We start from the raw sequence: 17,657 nt of genomic DNA, 5'->3' as shown, positions 1-17,657 counted from the left end.
TGACTTCAATTTTGAAAGAAGTCCTAGTGGATAAAATGCTATCAAACATCATTGCATGTTACAGAGATATCTTTTGTGAAAGGAAGTCAATCAATATGGCAAACTTCATTGTTGCCTTATTTTAAGAAATTGCTACAGCCACCCTCAACTTCAGCAACAACTACCCTGAGTCAGCAGCTATCAACATCAAGGCAAGACCCTCTATCATCAAAACGCTTACAACTCACTGAAGGGTCAGAAGCTTGTTAGTACAGTGGTCAGAAGGTTGTTAGCATTTTTTAGCAATAAATTATTTTTATTTCATTCCATGGTGATTAGGGAAGGAAATAAATTTAATAAAAGTCTATGCATTTTTAAAGACAATGCTACTGCACACCTAAGAGACTACAGTATAGTGTAAATATAACCTTTAAATGCACTGAGAAATGTAAAAATTTATGTGGCTTGCTTTATTGTAATACATGTTTTATTGCTACGGTGCAGAACTGAACCTGTAACATCTCTGAGGTATGCCTTTATAGCTACTGCAGTGTTTTTGTTTGTCTAGTGTTTACATGGTAAGACTTTCTCCCTCCTTTTACTTTTAACCTATTTATGTGTTTATATTTAAACTTAGTTCTCATAGACAACATAAAATTGGTTCTTGACTTTTTGTCCATCTGGAAATTTCTGTCCTTTAAGCCAGTGTGTTTATACTATTCATCTAACATACTTATTGGTGTGATTGGATTAAAACCTGCCATCATGTTAGCTGTTGGCTATTTGTTCTTTGTTTACTATTCTTCTTTTCATGCCTTCTCTTGGTCATGAAAATTTGTCATTTTTGTGATTCCATCTTGATTTATACCTATTTTTAAGTTTTGGTGGTTTCCCTAGGGTCTACAATATACATTTTAAATAATCTAGTCTACCTTTGAATAATATTACACAAGATCATATGTGGTGAAAGTAACTTGCAGCTATATATTTCCAATTCATTCCTTCCATCTTGTGCACTATGATTGTCATATTGCCATATATTTTACTTTTAAATATGCTATAGATAGGTAATAAACTTTTTACAAATTTTGCTTTACATAGTTACCTTTTAGAGTAATTAAAACAAAGAAAAAATAAATTTGTCTTTATCTATTCCAGTTCCAATGTGCTCCATTTATTTACATAGATTAAGACTTCTGTCTTATTATTCTTCTGCCTGAAAGTTACTTTTCTTATAAAGTAGATCTACTACCAATGAATTTCCCTGGTTTTTGTTTGTGTGAGAAAGTATTTATTTCTCCTTTATTTTTGGAATAATATTTTTGTTGAATCTAGATTTCTAGGTTGAATTGTTTTCTTTCAGCACTTTAAAGCTGTCACACTATTATCTTTGTGTTTGTCTCGTTGCTGACAAGAAGTCTGCTCTAATTCTTATCCATCTTTTTTTGTAAGTAATATGTCATTTATCTCTGGCTGACTTCAAGATTTTTCTCTTTGTTTTTGTTTTTCAGCAGTTTAAATGTGATATGCCCTGATGAGTATTTTGTTTTATTGGGGATTTGGGGGGAGTATTAATTCTGTTTGGTACTTTTTGAGTTCATTGCATCTGTTGTTTAGTGTCTTTCATTAATTTTGGAAAACTCTTAGCCATCATTTCCTCTAATAATTCTTTTGCCATGTTCTCTTATTTCCTTCTAGGAGATACTATGCATATATCATACATAATTATAATAATTATGCATATGTTAGACCATCTATCTAGATTGTTATAATGTTATCTCAGAGTTCTTGGATGCTGTTTTTCCTCGTTTTATTTTCCTTTTTGTTTCACTTGGGTAATTTCTATTTATTTCAAGTTTATAGATTATTTTCTCTGTTATTGTGGTTTCTATTCTTAGAATTTTCATTTGGTTCTTTCTCACAGTTTCCATCTCTATGCTGAAATTAACCATCTGGTTTTGCATATTGTATTAATTATCTGTTGGGAATAGCAAATTGTCCCCAAAACTGGCTTCAAATAAACATTTATCTTACAGTTTCTGTATGTCAGAAATCTGGGCACAACTTAGTTGAGTGTCTCTGGTTTAAGGTCTCATGAGGTTGCAATTAGGCTTTTGGCCAGGGTTGCAGTATCATCTGAAAGCTTGCTTGGGGGAAGATCCACTTCTAAACTCTCTCTCTTCCTAGTAGGCTTTTGGACTGAGGGCCTAAATTCCTGGCTGGCTATCGGATAGAGGACTTCCTCAGTTCCTTGCCACGTTGGCCTCTTCACAGGGTAGCTTATAACATGGCAGATGGTTCATCTCAGAGTGAATGAGAAAGAGAGTGAAACAGGACACTCAAAATAGAAGCCACAGTCATTTTACAATCTGATCTAAGAGGAGACATCCCATCACTTCTGCCATGTTTTGTTAATTAGAAGCAAGTCACTAAATATGCCCACATTTAAGGGGAAGAGATTACACAATGGCATGAATTTCAGAGGCACAAAACATTGTGGGTCATAGTAAAGCCTGTTTACCGTAGATTTCTCTCGAGGGTTTTTATTGTTTAAGTCCACTGTGAGGTTCTACAACTTTACTGATCCTCAGATCAAAGTGGTGAGATGAAGAAAAACAAAACAGGTAATTAAGTTTTGACTTACATTTCCAATTCACCTGCTGTTAATAATGGCAGTCTCCATCTACTATTGTCTACGTTTAGGTTTCAGGTGGTTTTTCTATTCTGTCCAAAGTATTTTGTGGTGACATATCATGTAGATAGACTGTAGTGGGCATAGTTCATCTTGGTCAACATCAGAGGTCCTCAAAGTCTAATCTGAATCAATACTTTCCCCCTTTCCCAGATAATACAAACCCTTTGAATATCTTCACTCCATTCCCTCTCTCCTACTTGTATGCTGTTATCACACATTTTATTGAACATGTAAAACTTCATATTATTGTTTTATGAAGTCAATAATTCTCCATATTTATCTACTTTATTCACTTTCATTTTTTTCTTTATCTTCAGTCTTCAATCTTAGATCATTTTCCTTCTACCAGAAGAATAATGTTGGTATTTCTTTTAATGTGAATATACTGGTGTTAAATTCTGTAGCTTTTTTAATGTCTGAAAACTGTAGGTCCTCATTTCACCTTCACTCATGAAGGATGTATTCAGTAGGCATAGAATTCTAAGTTGGCAGTCATTTTCTCTCTGCAATTTAAATATACCATTCTTTGGTCTTTGGCTTTTCATTGTTTCTGAGGGAAATTAGCTGTAAGTTTTGTTGTTTCTCCTTTGAAGATAATCTCTCTCTTTTTTCTTTAGCATTTAGCTTTCTTTGGTAATATTTGGATTTCAGCAGTTTTACTGTAATGTGCCTAGGTATGGCTTTCTTTGTATTTATCCTGTTTGGCTTTGTATGTCTTCTAGCATCTATGGCTTTATATATTTTATCAATTGAGGAAAATCCTCAGCCATAATCTTGTCAAATTTTTTTTGTTTCATTCTTACTCTTCTTTGGAAAATTAAAATATCATATACTAGATTGTCACACTGTAGTCTCAATATCTCTTATTTCTTTTCTATTTTATGCCTTCTTCCTTTTATCTCATGTTTCATTCTAGTTATTTTCTTCCAATAGATATTTCAGTTCATTAAATCCCTACATGGCAATGTTTAATCTACTGTTAAAATTATCCATTGTGCTTGGCCAAGTGCGGTGGCGTGCACTTGTAATCCCAGCACTTTGGGAGTCCGAAGCAGGTGGATCACTTGAGCCAGCAGCTCAAGACCAGCCTTGGCAACATGGTGAGACCCTATCTCTACAAAAACATACAAAAAAGAAAATTTGCCGGGTGTGGTGGTACATGTCTGTAGTCCCAGCTACTTGGAAGGCTGAGGTGGGAGGATTGCTTGAGCCTGGGAGGCAGAGGTTGCAGTGAGCCAAGATCACACCACAGCACTCCAGCCTGGGTGACAGAGTAAGACACTATCTCAAAAATTAAAAAAGTATATATATATCCCTTGTGTTTTAAATTCAGTTATAATTTTTAGTTGTAGACTTTCCATTTTCTTCTTTATTTTTTTTTTTCCAAATATAAGGCTGGATAGCATTTTGTTCTTCTTTAGTGTTTCTAGTTCTCTCTCATATTTCTCAGTCATTCCTTTTATCTTTCTGAACACAGTGAACAGAATTATTTTAAAATGTTGTCTGATAGCCACGATATCTGGTTTCTCTGAAGGTTTCCTTTTTATCATTTGGTTTTTCTGCTGGTTTTTATTTTTTTCATTGTATCTCCTATTTGCCCATTTTGCTTTAAATGTAGGCCAGATAAGTATATGCAAATTATTTGTAGAATAATTCTTTCCTCAATATGATGTATTTTTCCTTCAGAGGAGAGTTTCATTTTTTCTCACATCCTTGAGCAAATAATGAGATTTCCTTAAGCCAGATTCAAAGCTGAGCTGCAATCGCTGCAAAAACTTGCCTACTCTTGCACGCCCTTATTACTATTGTGGAGTATTGAAACTCCAGCACAAAGCAAGGGAGCTTTACCAGGGAACCCCCATTCTTGGTTGAACCTTGTCATTTTCCTGTTCTCTTAGCCTAACAAGACTATCAAAAGAAACTTTCAGTTTCTTGTCCTCTCATCAGTCCCTTGTAAATGGTGAAATAACCCCCAAAGGAAAAAGAGATTCTATACACTGGGATCATCTCTCTGAACCCTTACCCTTCCTTGGATCCTAGCCTAATAATTATTCATTATGTTAATAGCTCCTTGACACCTTTAAATAGATACCTTTAAGTAGATGCCTTTCTACCATTACCAGAAGTAGAAATTCCCTAAAGCCTTTTCTATCTATTTTCACATATATAGACATAGCTATTCATAGATAATTATTAGATATATTGGCCAGCTGTGGTGGCTCACGCTTGTAATCCCAGCACTTTGGGAGGCCAACGTGGGTAGATCACTAAGGCCAGGAGTTCAAGACCAGCCTGGTCAACGTGGTGAAACCCCATCTTCACTAAAAATACAAAAATTAGCCAAGTATGGTGGCACACACCTGTAATCCCAGTTACTCAGGAGGCTGAGGCAGGAGAATTGCTTGAACCTGGGAAGTGGAGGTTGTGATCGTGTTACTGCCCTCTAGCCTGGGCAACAGAGTGAGACTCTGTCTCAAAAAAAAAAAAAAAAAAAAAAAAAAAAAGATGTATATAATATTAGATATCTATATAGCTATATATGTATAAAATGGATAAAAAAGGTGTGGAAAACATCTACTTAAAGACATCAAGGCACTATTAACATAGTGAATAGATAGGTAGATAGATGTTATACAGTATTATCTAGAGTGTATTTTGTTCTTTACGTGAATAGTATCATAATGTATACTCAGTGAATTTCTTTATTTTCTCAACATATGTATTGGACTTCTAAATTATACCATACCGATCTATCTCATTCTTTTGAAAACTTTAAACCTGGCATGAGCCACCATTATAATTCCAGCACTTTGGGAGGCTGAGGCAGGAGGATGGCTTGAGCCCAGGAGTTTGGGACCAGCCTGAGAAACACGGTGAAATTTTGTCTCTACAAAGAAAAAAACCCAAAAACAAACAAACAAAAGTAACCAACAACAACAAAAAAGCTAAGCGTGATAGCACACGCCTGTAGTCCCAGCTACTTGGCAGACTGAGGTGGGAGGACTGCCTGAGCCAGGGCTTTGAGGCTGCAATGAGTTATGATTGTGCCAGTGTACTTCAGCCTGGGTGACAGAGGCTGAAACAAACAAACAAACAAACAACAACAACAAAACAAAAACACAACTTTACCCATCAAACTTATAGTGGTGGATACTTCTGGTCTTTGACAGAGTTGGTGTTTAAAGTTTTTATACAGGTGAAAAGGGCATTTTGGAGTAAGAACAGAACTTTGGGGAAAAGAACATCATTTTGTCAGACAGCTTCTTTGGCATTTTGGGATTATTTTTTAATGTGCTATGTTTATAGTAGATTTTCCCCCTACAGCATTTCAAAGATCCTACTGCTTCTCCATTTTTCCCAATAATTTGTCAATATCATTGCCTAATCAATCCATAAAGTGCCCTTTGTTCACTGGTAGCAGAATCCTTTCCTCTGAATACTAAGTCATTCTTTCCATTCTTTTCTCCCTTTTGCTTCTGTAGGCACACATTGTACATTGTTGTGGAACCTGGAGAAACTGAAGTTAGAGTTTGTTTATTTTTTCATGTAAATGAAAATAAAGTCCCTTAAACACCAAGTCCAAATAGCTACAAAGCAATCTTTTTATTTCCTCATTTACTCTTACACAGACTGTTTGGTAGGGCCCTCTTAAAAGTCAGTAGACAGGAAAATATGCTCTCTTAAAATATAATGTAATGAAAAACAGTGGGCTTCTAATTATTCTTCCAAGGCTATTCCTACCCTTTGCAATAAATTAAAGCAAGCTTAGCCACTGTTTTATGGACGGCATAAAAGTAAACAGGGACTAGGATAGCAGATACCAGAACTAGCAATCCAAGATGCAGCTAATACAAATCTCCCCAGAGCAGCGATACCCTTCTGCAGGGTTTAATTAGGCATTAAAGAGCCCAATTCAATCCCCAATTCAATCCTCAGGGCTATATGCCTATAGTACCTCCCAGGTGCTCTGGCGGGCCTCTCTGGATTCCAGCCTAGCTTCATCCCTAGGCTATGGCTGCCAACCTCCTCTAACTTCAATGTTCCTTGAGTCTACTTCTCAACTTCTTATTTCACCATCACATGTTTATTGCACAAAATGAATGAATGAGAGCTAAGCAATTTGCTCTTTGTTATAGTACTACAAAGTGGCAAACCCCATGTGTTTCTCTCTTAAGCATTTTGTTACCCACTGTAGGGAACAGAGGAGAAACACAAAATATATTTCTCTCCTTTTCTTTATTGCCTATCTGGGACCAAGTCAATTCTAGTCAAGTGCCTGGAAAATGGTCATGTGTATAGTTCTATAGATGTGTGTATCTTACATTTTATAGATGACTTAGCCTAATTATTGTTTATTTGTTAACTCAGTAGTGAGTAGTTTTAATCTCCAGTGCATGATATTAAAGGAGGAAGACATTTTTACACAGTCTGATACATGTCTTCAGACAATAAACTGAGGCTTCAAATGAATATAAAAATGTTTAAGGCCGGGCGCGGTGGCTCAAGCCTGTAATCCCTGCACTTTGGGAGGCCGAGACGGGCGGATCACGAGGTCAGGAGATCGAGACTATCCTGGCTAACATGGTGAAACCCCGTCTCCACTAAAAAAATACAAAAAACTAGCCGGGCGCGGTGGCGGGCGCCTGTAGTTCCGGCTACTCGGGAGGCTGAGGCAGGAGAATGGCGTAAACCCGGGAGGCGGAGCTTGCAGTGAGCTGAGATCCGGCCACTGCACTCCAGCCTGGGCAACAGAGCGAGACTCCGTCTCAAAAAAAAAAAAAAAAAAAAAATGTTTAAGGTATATAAGTTGGTATGTTGAATAAGAGTGATACGTGGATTGTGATCAAAGCAGAAGTTCATTTTTGCCTCCCAGTGTTTCTCTGAATATTATTATTATTTTATTATTATTTTTTGAGATGGAGTCTTGCTCTTGTAGCCCAGGCTGGAGTGCAGTGCCACGATTTCGGCTCACTGCAACCTCCGCCTCCCAGGTTCAAGCAATTCTCCTGCCTCAGCCTTCTCAGTAACTGGGATTACAGGTGTCCACCACCATACCCGGCTAATTTTTGTATTCTTAGTAGAGATGGGGTTTCCTCATGTTGGACAGGCTGGTCTTGAACTCCTGACCTCAGGTGATCCACCCGCCTTGGCCTCCCAAAGTGCTGGGATTACAGGTGTGAGCCACCACGCCTGGCCTGAATATTATTTAATATAGTAACTGTTCCTGTCCCCCAACCTACAGTGGATCCATGACTTTTTTCCACTTTATTTATTATTTATTTATTTACTTATTTACTTATTTTGAGACGGAATCTCACTCTGTCGCCCAGGCTGGAGTGCAGTGGCGCGATCTCTGCTCACCGCAAGCTCCACCCTCCGGGTTCATGCCGTTCTCCTGCCTCAGCCTCCTGAGTAGCTGGGACAGGCGCCTGCCACCACGCCCAGCTTTTTTTTTTTTTTTTTTTTTTTTTGTATTTTTAGTAGAGACGGGGTTTCACCGTGTCAGCCAGGATGGTCTCGATCTGACCTCGTGATCCACCTGCCTCAGCCTCCCAAAGTGCTGGGATTACAGGTGTAAGCCACCGCGCCCGGCCTTTTTTCCACTTTAATGGGTAATGGTCTCACTGCCACTTTAACTTACAAACACAGTTTCATTTCAGAAATTGGCACTAGACACTTAATAATCAAGATATGGGCTGGGCACAGTGGTTCATGCTTGTAATCCCAGCACTTTGGCAGGCCAAGGCAGGAGGACTGCTTGAGGTCAGGAGTTTGAGACTAGCCTGGACAACATACTGTATCCTTGTTTCTTAAAAAAAAAAATTGTTTTAATGAAAAAAGAAAAAATTAAAGCGAAATGCATAACTTTGCTTGGCATGCGTCTTCTCCTCTTCATTGGCTTGGTCTCCCATGTCTCTTGTGGATGCATCTTTGTTTGGGGATCCTGGGCAGCTCTTTTCTCAGCTCTTGGCAGCTGATATAAATTTCTGTCCTCTTCCTGCTAAAGTCTCTTTGCTTCTCCAGAAGAACTTGCGTGGCAGGCCCAAAATAATACTGTGCCAACTCTGTGTCTTGAATGGTCCAGATTTGGTCCCATACTCTGACCAATTTTGGGAGAGGGCGTGGAAACTCCAGCATGGCCAATAGGAGGCATTCGAAACACAGAAGACAGGTATGCATGAGGAAAGTGGCCTTTCCCACACAGAACAATGGAAATCTCCTTAGAAGTCATCTCTCCACTTGCTGGGCTTTACTAAACAAGAAACGGAGGGCAAAGGAATGATTAACCCAACAATAAGTTGATGATGGTAGAATTCAGTTTTCTGATGGCCCTAGTGTTGGGCCCACATTATTTCTCAGGAAATTTTATTTTATTTTAAATTTTTTTTTTGAGATGGCGTCTTGCTCTGTCGCTCAGGCTGCAGTGCAGTGGTGCCATCTTGCCTCACTGCAACCTCCACCTCCTGGGCTCAAGCGATTCTCCTGCCTCAGCCTCCTGAGTAGCTGGTAGCTGGGATTATAGGTGCCTGCCACCACACCCAGCTAATTTTCGTATTTTTAGTAGAGACAGGGTTTCACCATGTTGGCCAAGCTGGTCTTGAACTCCTGACTTCAGGTGATCCACCTGCGTCGGCCTCCCAAAGTGCTGGGATTACAGGTATGAGCAACCGTGCCCAGCCTCGAAGGAAATTTTGAAAAATCTGTGCCTTTGCTAAACTTCAGTAAAAAGCCAAAATCAGCATATGGGTTCACATGAGTGATTTTAACATGTCACATGATTAGCTTTTCTTGCTGTCTCACCATGTCCCTTGTACATGATAAGTCTTCTTCTGGAAACAAAGATTTGCTGCATAGCCTGACAAGCACATCTATACCAAAGAGTACAGTAAGACTGTCCACAGATTGTGCATCCCATGTCCAAAAACCCAAAATTTGAAATGTTCCAAAATTCACAACTTTTTTGATTGTGCACATGATGCTCAAAGGAAATGTTCATTGGAGCATTTCAGATTTTGGATCTTCAGATTTAAGATGCTCAATTGGGATAATGCAAATATTCCCAAATCTGAAAATATCTGAACTCTAAAACATCTGGACCCAAGCAATTTTAATAAGGGACACTCAACCTATATTAACCCGTGGACTATCTGGGGAAGATCTGGGATGAAGAGTTGCCAGAATACTCATCGTGTTCAATGGCTCAGAGTTCCACAGGGAATTCAGTGGAGATGGTCAGTTTGTCCTGCTTTCCCAGAGCGAAAAGACATCGTTCAGTGGTTATCTTTAAAGAAGTGAAGATCTTAATGTTAGGCATGATAGAAGGTTAGAGTATACTTAAACCTCCTGCTGCTGTAAACTAGCCCTGCTCAATCTGCCTGTCCTTTATTGGCACCTGTTCTTCCCCCTGTACTGAGCTAGTTGCGGTGAGTACAAAATGAAACACAGTCCTTGCCCTCAAGCGGTTTATAGAGAGATACAATGTTGCAATGTGCTGAGGTACCATGCATGTAGAAATTATTACAGATACTACTTTTATCTATAGAAAGTTTTCTTTAATTGACAAAGTAATTCCAACTTCAAAAATCCTATATGTCACGTGGCATAATCAACTCCATTTAATGAGTAAAGCAACTGAGGCCCGGAGATGTAAATTGTTGTGTTCATATTTCCAAAAGTTAAGTTGCAAAAGCCAGAATTAAACTCAGTTCGTCTGACTCCTTTCTAGGGTTGTCCTTCTCAGTGGCATTTGTATTTCAATAAGAAACAAAGAAAGCAGCAGGATTCGAACTAGGGCCAACAGGAGCTATGTGGGAGACTGGAGCACTTGAGACTTCCCAGGGTCCTGAAAATGCCAGCACACAAGCAGCCAGTGGACAACACTCACCTGGAAATGAGACTCGTGCTGAAGAGGGACGCCACAGCCCCACTCCTGGCTGTCCTGGACGCCTTCCCGCCAAGTTCAAAGCCTGTCTTCCTTTGGGGCCAGGGCATCTGAATTGCTTTCTGAGAGCTCATTACCGTTTTTCAGTAGATTAGGTGCAAATACTCTGAGTAAACAAAAGAAAATTTTCTACCATTGGCAGCCCACAGCTAACTGCTACACTCTGGTTATTTTTCTTATAGTTAATTGAAAAAAAAAGAAGATGAAGAAGGGAAGGGTAAATTGGAGGTTGTGTGAGGGCTTGGCAGGGACTTGGCTCTGGCTGCAAATCAACTTCAGACCCCAGGGGAACTTAAAAGAACTACCAGTGGCCACAATGGCTCTTCAGTGCAGCCTGTGTTTACTCAGGAGCAGCCACCACCTCCACAGCCCTGAAGGCAGCCAGCATGAAAATGCCACATTGTGCAGTGATTTTTCAGTTACTTCAGGGGCTTCAGGCTGGTAGCAGATGATTTGTGAGACTGCTACAGATCCATCAGCTTTTGAAATTCTACACAGGCTGGTATATGTTGCTGTTGAGCCTCACTTATTCACCTTTCCATTTGGCAAAGCTTGATCAAATAAATGCTTATTATGTGCTAGGCACCAGAGTAGCCACTAGGGATAGAAAAACATGATAGACAGAGTCATTGTCCTAAAAAGAAGATGCTAAGACCCATGCAATCTCTTGGCAAGTTCCTCATTTTAATGACAGCCTTGCCATGATCCTTGCTCTTTCATTGGAGTCCTTTGATGAATTACCCTGACAGATCGGGTATATGATTAATTCATCAAACATAGACTGAGGACCTACCGTTAGCCAAGCACTTCTCAAGGCACTAGAGATTCAAAACACAGAAAACATGTGGCCTCTGCCTACAAGGACATTCAGACTATTGGGAGGGACAGATCTACAGTTCCATTAGAGCCACAGTTGCTAGACAACTGTTGAGGGCACAGTAGACGCACAAAGGAGACAGTTATCAGTGGAGTGACTGGGCTTAGTCACAAAAGAAGACTTCCCAGAGGTGATGCTAATACTGAATTAAGAAAGATAAACTTATTTCCAGCTGGGTGCAGTGGCTCATGCCTGTAATCGCAGCAAGTTGGGAGACCGAGGCAGGTGGATCACCTGAGGTCAGGAGTTCGACACCAGACTGACCAACAAGGTGAAACCCCACCTCTACTAAAAATACAAAAAATTAGCAGTGCGTGGTGGCTCACACCTGTAATCCCAGCTACTGGGGAGGCTGAGTCAGGAGAATCACTTGAACCCGGGAGGCAGAGGTTGCAGTGAGCCGAGATTGCACCACTGCACTCCAGCCTGGGCAATGAGAGCAAAACTCCATCTCAAAACAACAACAACAACAAAAGATAAACATATTTTAATCTTATGTAACAAGATGATATGGTCATCCTTGTGATCATCACATGACAGGAAACCCCTGCTACATGTTTTTAAAAAACTAGTTTAATAATTGTGAGCTAATAGATGTCCTGCTACATGGTTTTATTTAAGAAGTGGACCCCCACCATTGCCATCAGCGTAACTACCCTGACGCTTGAAACACACTCAAGTTTTATTATTTGCATGTTGTCAGATAAGGTCCTCCTGTTCTGCAAGATTGAAATATGGTTAGCTCAATTATCTACTAAGTTCTGCAAAAAGTCCAAAGTCTACCCAAAGGTTTCTGAAAATTTTTGAAGCACTTGGGTTATCAGAATCACCTCTAGTTTCTAATTCCTTACCCTTCTTTTCTGGTTCTTCAGAAAATGGCTGTTCCTTTGTCTCCACCATGATGTTCACCCAAATGTAAAATTCATTTTGGAGTACTTTCTATTTCCATTCAAAATCCTTAAGCCAAATTCACGGAAGGCTTTTACCTATGAAACTGCCTTTTATCAAAGCTTTTAGAAAAGTGATGAGTTTTGTCACATGAATGTAAACAATTATTAAAACTGGGTATGAGGCTTCCCTATTCTTAACAGTTCCTTTTGTCCAGTCTGTCATTCTCCTTGGCCATCTTCTTTTGTTCTTCACTCCTCCCCCAAGTCCCCTCTTCTTTGCTCTCTCCCACTCCCAATTTCTTCCCGTTTCAGGTCCCTGCCTCCCTTAGCTTCCCATCATTACTATAAATACACCACTCACATCATCCTTGTGATCATCACGTGACAGGAAGTGTCAACGTGATGGAAAAACTGACATCAATTATGCTGTTGAAGGTAAAAGATGCACCTTACCTATATATGGACACGCACGGAGAAAAAGGAATCCAGCAGCACTTCCCGTAGGAGAAGGAGCTCTCCTGGATTTCAAGTCCCATGAAAGGGCCCACTGCCAATGAAACAGCCTCATCAGAGTCATTTAGGAATGTGCCTTTTGACATTTTTCTGGTTCTTCTGGTTGTAGAGACTCTGGCTGTAAGTCTGCCTTCTTGCTGGATACAAGTAACTGGTAACAACCTACAGAAATCCTAGATATATTTTGCTGAGAGCCCAGGCAAGGTGAAAGTCAATATCCCAGGTGTATCGTTCCTCTCTAGTCTCAAGCTTCATGTCTGGGTCTCTTCCTGAGTCTACATTTTGGAGATGGTGAAGGGAGCATGACTTCTAGCTGTGGGAAGCAGTGTAATGTAATACAAAGCACATGGACTTAGAAGTCAGATTTGCCGATTGTTTTGATTTCCTCATCTTCACCCCATCAGTGAGCAAGGGATTCCGCCCTAGGGTTATGAGGATGGCTGAACATGTGACACCCGAGATGACATTGACAACAGTTTATTGGGTACATATGGTCACAGTCTAGGGGAAGAGGACACCGCATGCCATGCAGGGCTATACAGAGATTGCATTTGGGAACAGAGAACACAGTGAACAAGCGAGGGCTACGGGCCACAGGCTTTGTAATAACAAGAGAGTGGGGTGACTCCTGGTTCTTGAGGGAGGGTGTGATTGGCTTGTTTGAACAATTCCTCAGACTGACAGAGAACTGAAGCCCACTACTCAGGGTTAGCAGACATAGGGTTACACAGAAACTGTGCCTGGCCCCTATGATAAGAAGGGTTATTTGGGTAGGGGACCTTATCTTTGGGAATACAATGGGGAGGAAAACTTGAGGTTAAGCCATTGGAGATTTTACTGGGTATCACGACTTTGGAGAAACTGTAAGCACTGAGTCTCACATCCTTATCTGTTAAATGGGGATAATAATACAATAATACTACACTCATAGAGTTCTTTCTTTCTTTTCTTTTCTTTTTTTTTTTTTTTTTTTTGAGATGGAGTCTCGCTCTATTGTCTAGGCTGGAATGCGATGGCACGATCTCCATTCACTGCAACCTCTGCCTCCCGAATTTGAGCAATTCTCCTGCCTCAGCCTCCCGACTAGCTGGGATTACAGGTACCTGCCACCATACTCAGCTAATTTTTTGATTTTTGGTAGCGACAAGTTTTCACCATCATGGCCACACTGGTCTCAAACTCCTGACCTCAGATGATCCACCTGCCTCAGCCTCCCAAAGCGCAGGGATTACAGGTGTGAGCCACTGCGCCCAACCTAATTTTTGTATTTTTAGTAGAGATGGGATTTCACCATGTTGGTCAGGCTGGTTTCGAACTGCTGACCACAGGTGATCCACCCGCCTCGGACTCCCAAAGTGCTGGGATTATAGAGGTCCCAGCACATTTTAAACACAGTGCAGTAATTGGTTAAGCAACAGTTCTGTAATTCATTTTCTTAATTGCTTGGGAGACACAATCAAAAAAGAAAGAAGGTGATATAGTCAAATCTCCTTGTAAACATGTTAATGACAGACCTCCTGGTACGCAAACTGGTGGTATTTGCCAGCAGGAGAGTGTGTATTCCTGGAATGCTTTCAGAAGGATGTACCTGATTGTCTAGGATTGCCTATGGTAAACAAACCTGCAATCTATGGATTTATGTGGCACGGACCCTAGGAAATATCATGCAAATTATGTAATCATTTAAGTGTAAAACGGGCATGCATGTCTCACGATTCAGATGGCTCCCTGTGTGTAAGTATCATTACAGTACGCATCCCTTAACGACTTCATATATTGATGGGAAGACAATGCAGGATCGCCAGGTATAGAAGGAATAGCTATACTATGATAGATAAAGTTCTAACTAAAGAAACAGGAAATAAGAGCAGTCTAGAAGAAATCATGCAGGGGCATAAAAATTTTGAAAGCAATAACCTTACTTTCCTCATGGAGATAAGACACTCTACTCCAAAATGTAGAACCAAAGGTTTTGTCACAAAAAGAAATGTTCAGAGCATAAAAAAATATTTCTTGGAAACTAAAATATTATTTCATGTCACAAGTGAAAAACTCAATAGATGAACTAGAAAATAATGTTGAGAAAAGTCTCCCAGAAACTATAGCAGAAAGACAAAGAGATGGAAAATTGGGGAGAAAAAATAAGACAATTAGAGAACTATGTCAGGAGATTCAACATGTTAAAAGTAGGAAATTTTTTAAAATACAAGAGATAGCAAGACAGGTGTGGTGGCTCATGCCTGTAATCCCAGCACTTTGGGAGGCCAAGGCAGGCAGGTCGCCTGAGGTCAGGAGTTTGAGACCAGCCTGGCAAACATGGTGAAACCCCATCTCTACTAAAAATACAAAAACTAGCCGGGCGTGGTGGCATGCACCTGTAATCCCAGCTACTCAGGGAGGCTGAGGCATGAGAATCATTTGAGCCCGGGAGATGGAGGTTGCAGTGAGCCAAGATTGAGCCACTGCAGTCTAGCTTGGGTGATGGAGTGAGACTCTGACTCAATAAATAAATAAAATAAAATACAAGAGATTATAAAGGGGAGAGGAAACATCATCAAATATGTAATATAATAAAAGTTTCCAAAACTGACAAATATCACAACTTGTTTGAAATGATGAATTATGTGTGCATCATAACTTATCAACAATTCAAGAAATATCCAGAGGGTTCTTAGTGTGAATATTACTTTTACGACCAAAATTTGTATTTGTATAATCACCAGAAAAAAAAATGAGGTGAATTTCATATAGTCTTTAAGTAATACCAGTTGTTTCTTCTCTGACAGAATGAGCTTCAAAAAGATTTATCTTAATTTTGGGTATTGGATGAAATAATTGAATCATTATTGAAGTTAACCAATTTCCTGTTTAAAGTGTCAGATAACACTGTGTAAAACTGGCATCATATAAGTGTTCATGGAACCAATATACGTGCACAAAAAAACATGAATGAAATTAATTTAGAAGAATAGCCATTTGATCTAATCGAAAAATCATGTTTCATCGAATGATATGTAAATGGATCTTCTGCACTGCACCTATTAAAATATTAACGTAACTTTGGCCAGGCACAGTGGCTCACGCCCATAATCTCAGCATTTTGGGAGGCTGAGGTGGGAGGATCACTTGAGCCCAGAAGTTCAAGACCAGCCTGGACAACACAGTAAGACCCTCAATACAATAAATAAATAAATAAATAAGGCTACGGTACATGTCTGTAGTTCCAGCTACTTGGGAGGCTGAGGTGGGAGAATCACTTGAGCCCAGGAGTTTGAGGCTGCAGTGAGCCATAATTGTGCCACTGCACCCCCACCTGGGCAACAGAGTGAGACCCTATCTCTAAAAGAAAAATAGCCAACTTTTGAAATGGTTGCTGAAACTCCTTCAGTAGATTCATGTATTCTGATGTTCGTGTTGTCACTCAGTCCCATGATGGATAGTAAATGTTGACAAATATTTTGGGCAACGTATATGTTTATTATTAACTATCTTAAAAATGGAAATAGAATACTTTTTTACATTAAATATGTACTTCTATTCTTAAACTTAATATCATAAGGACTTACTAAAAAATAAATAGGTTACCAAACAATAAAGTAAATAAATAGTTGTAGGTTTATACCATAAGGTAAGTGATCATTCGATGTAGCAAGAGCATTCAAACTACACACTAATGGCTCCAGGACAGGATTCATTAGTCTCTATTTTCTGCACATATTTTACAGAAACCTAACCTATAATGTCTCACATTTCCTACTGGCCTGCAGCATTTCTAGAGGCTACTGAAAACTGCCTATGAACTGAGTGACTGGCAGAGGCTTTGAATATTCTTCCACCATGAACAGAGACCATAAAGAGCGAGCTGTCCCTAGATATTTGTGTCTGAGTGCACTTGATTTATGTAGTTGATCATTCTGCATACTGTCCTTGAAAGAGAGAAGTTAATTACATTACACCAGGAACAGATCAGGGAAAATGAGATGTGTCTCTGATTACTGTTCATGTTTAATCATGTTTTCAAGGGACAACTGCACATGTATCTCATGCACTACTAGATGAGAACATACAGAAGCTAGAAGTGCAAAACTGAGGACTACCATTCTGGTTTATGCTAATTCTACTGTTAACATATATTTAAAATAATGAAAAATCTGGGTCAAATATGAAATTGGATGGAATTCTGGGACAACAGGTGTAAACGTGAGCTATAAACCAGGATATCTGGCTATTCAATGTTTTCTTTCCAGTTTGCAAAAGCAAAAGCCAGAAAAGTTTGGAAAAGATTCTTTGTTTATCTTCAACTTAATCAATCATTGATTCCAACTGTGACTGTTCTTCCAGGTGTATTGTCATGACTAGAAAAAACCAACACTGTCTCTGGTACTTGTTATGTAGCTATTGACCCAGTAAATGCTTCATTTTATTTATTTATTTATTTATTTATTTATTTATTTATTTATTTATATTTGAGAGAGAATCTCACTCTGTCGCCCAGACTGAAGTGCTGTGGAGTGATTTCAGCTCACTGCAACCTCCACCTCCCAGGTTCAAGAGATTCTTCCATCTCAGCCTTCTGAGTAGCTGGGATTACAGGTGCCTGCCACCATGCCCAGGTAATTTTTTGTATTTTTAGTAGACACAGGGTTTTACCATGTTGGCCAGGCTGGTCTCGAACTCCTAACCTCAAGTGATCTGCCTGTCATGGCCTCCCAAAGTGCTGGGATTACAGGCATGAGCCACCATGCCCAGTCTAAATGCTTT

This window comes from Theropithecus gelada, chromosome 2 (assembly GCF_003255815.1).
Source record: "Theropithecus gelada isolate Dixy chromosome 2, Tgel_1.0, whole genome shotgun sequence".
Lineage (NCBI taxonomy): Eukaryota > Metazoa > Chordata > Mammalia > Primates > Cercopithecidae > Theropithecus > Theropithecus gelada.
Note: the sequence above shows the minus strand (reverse complement) of the source record.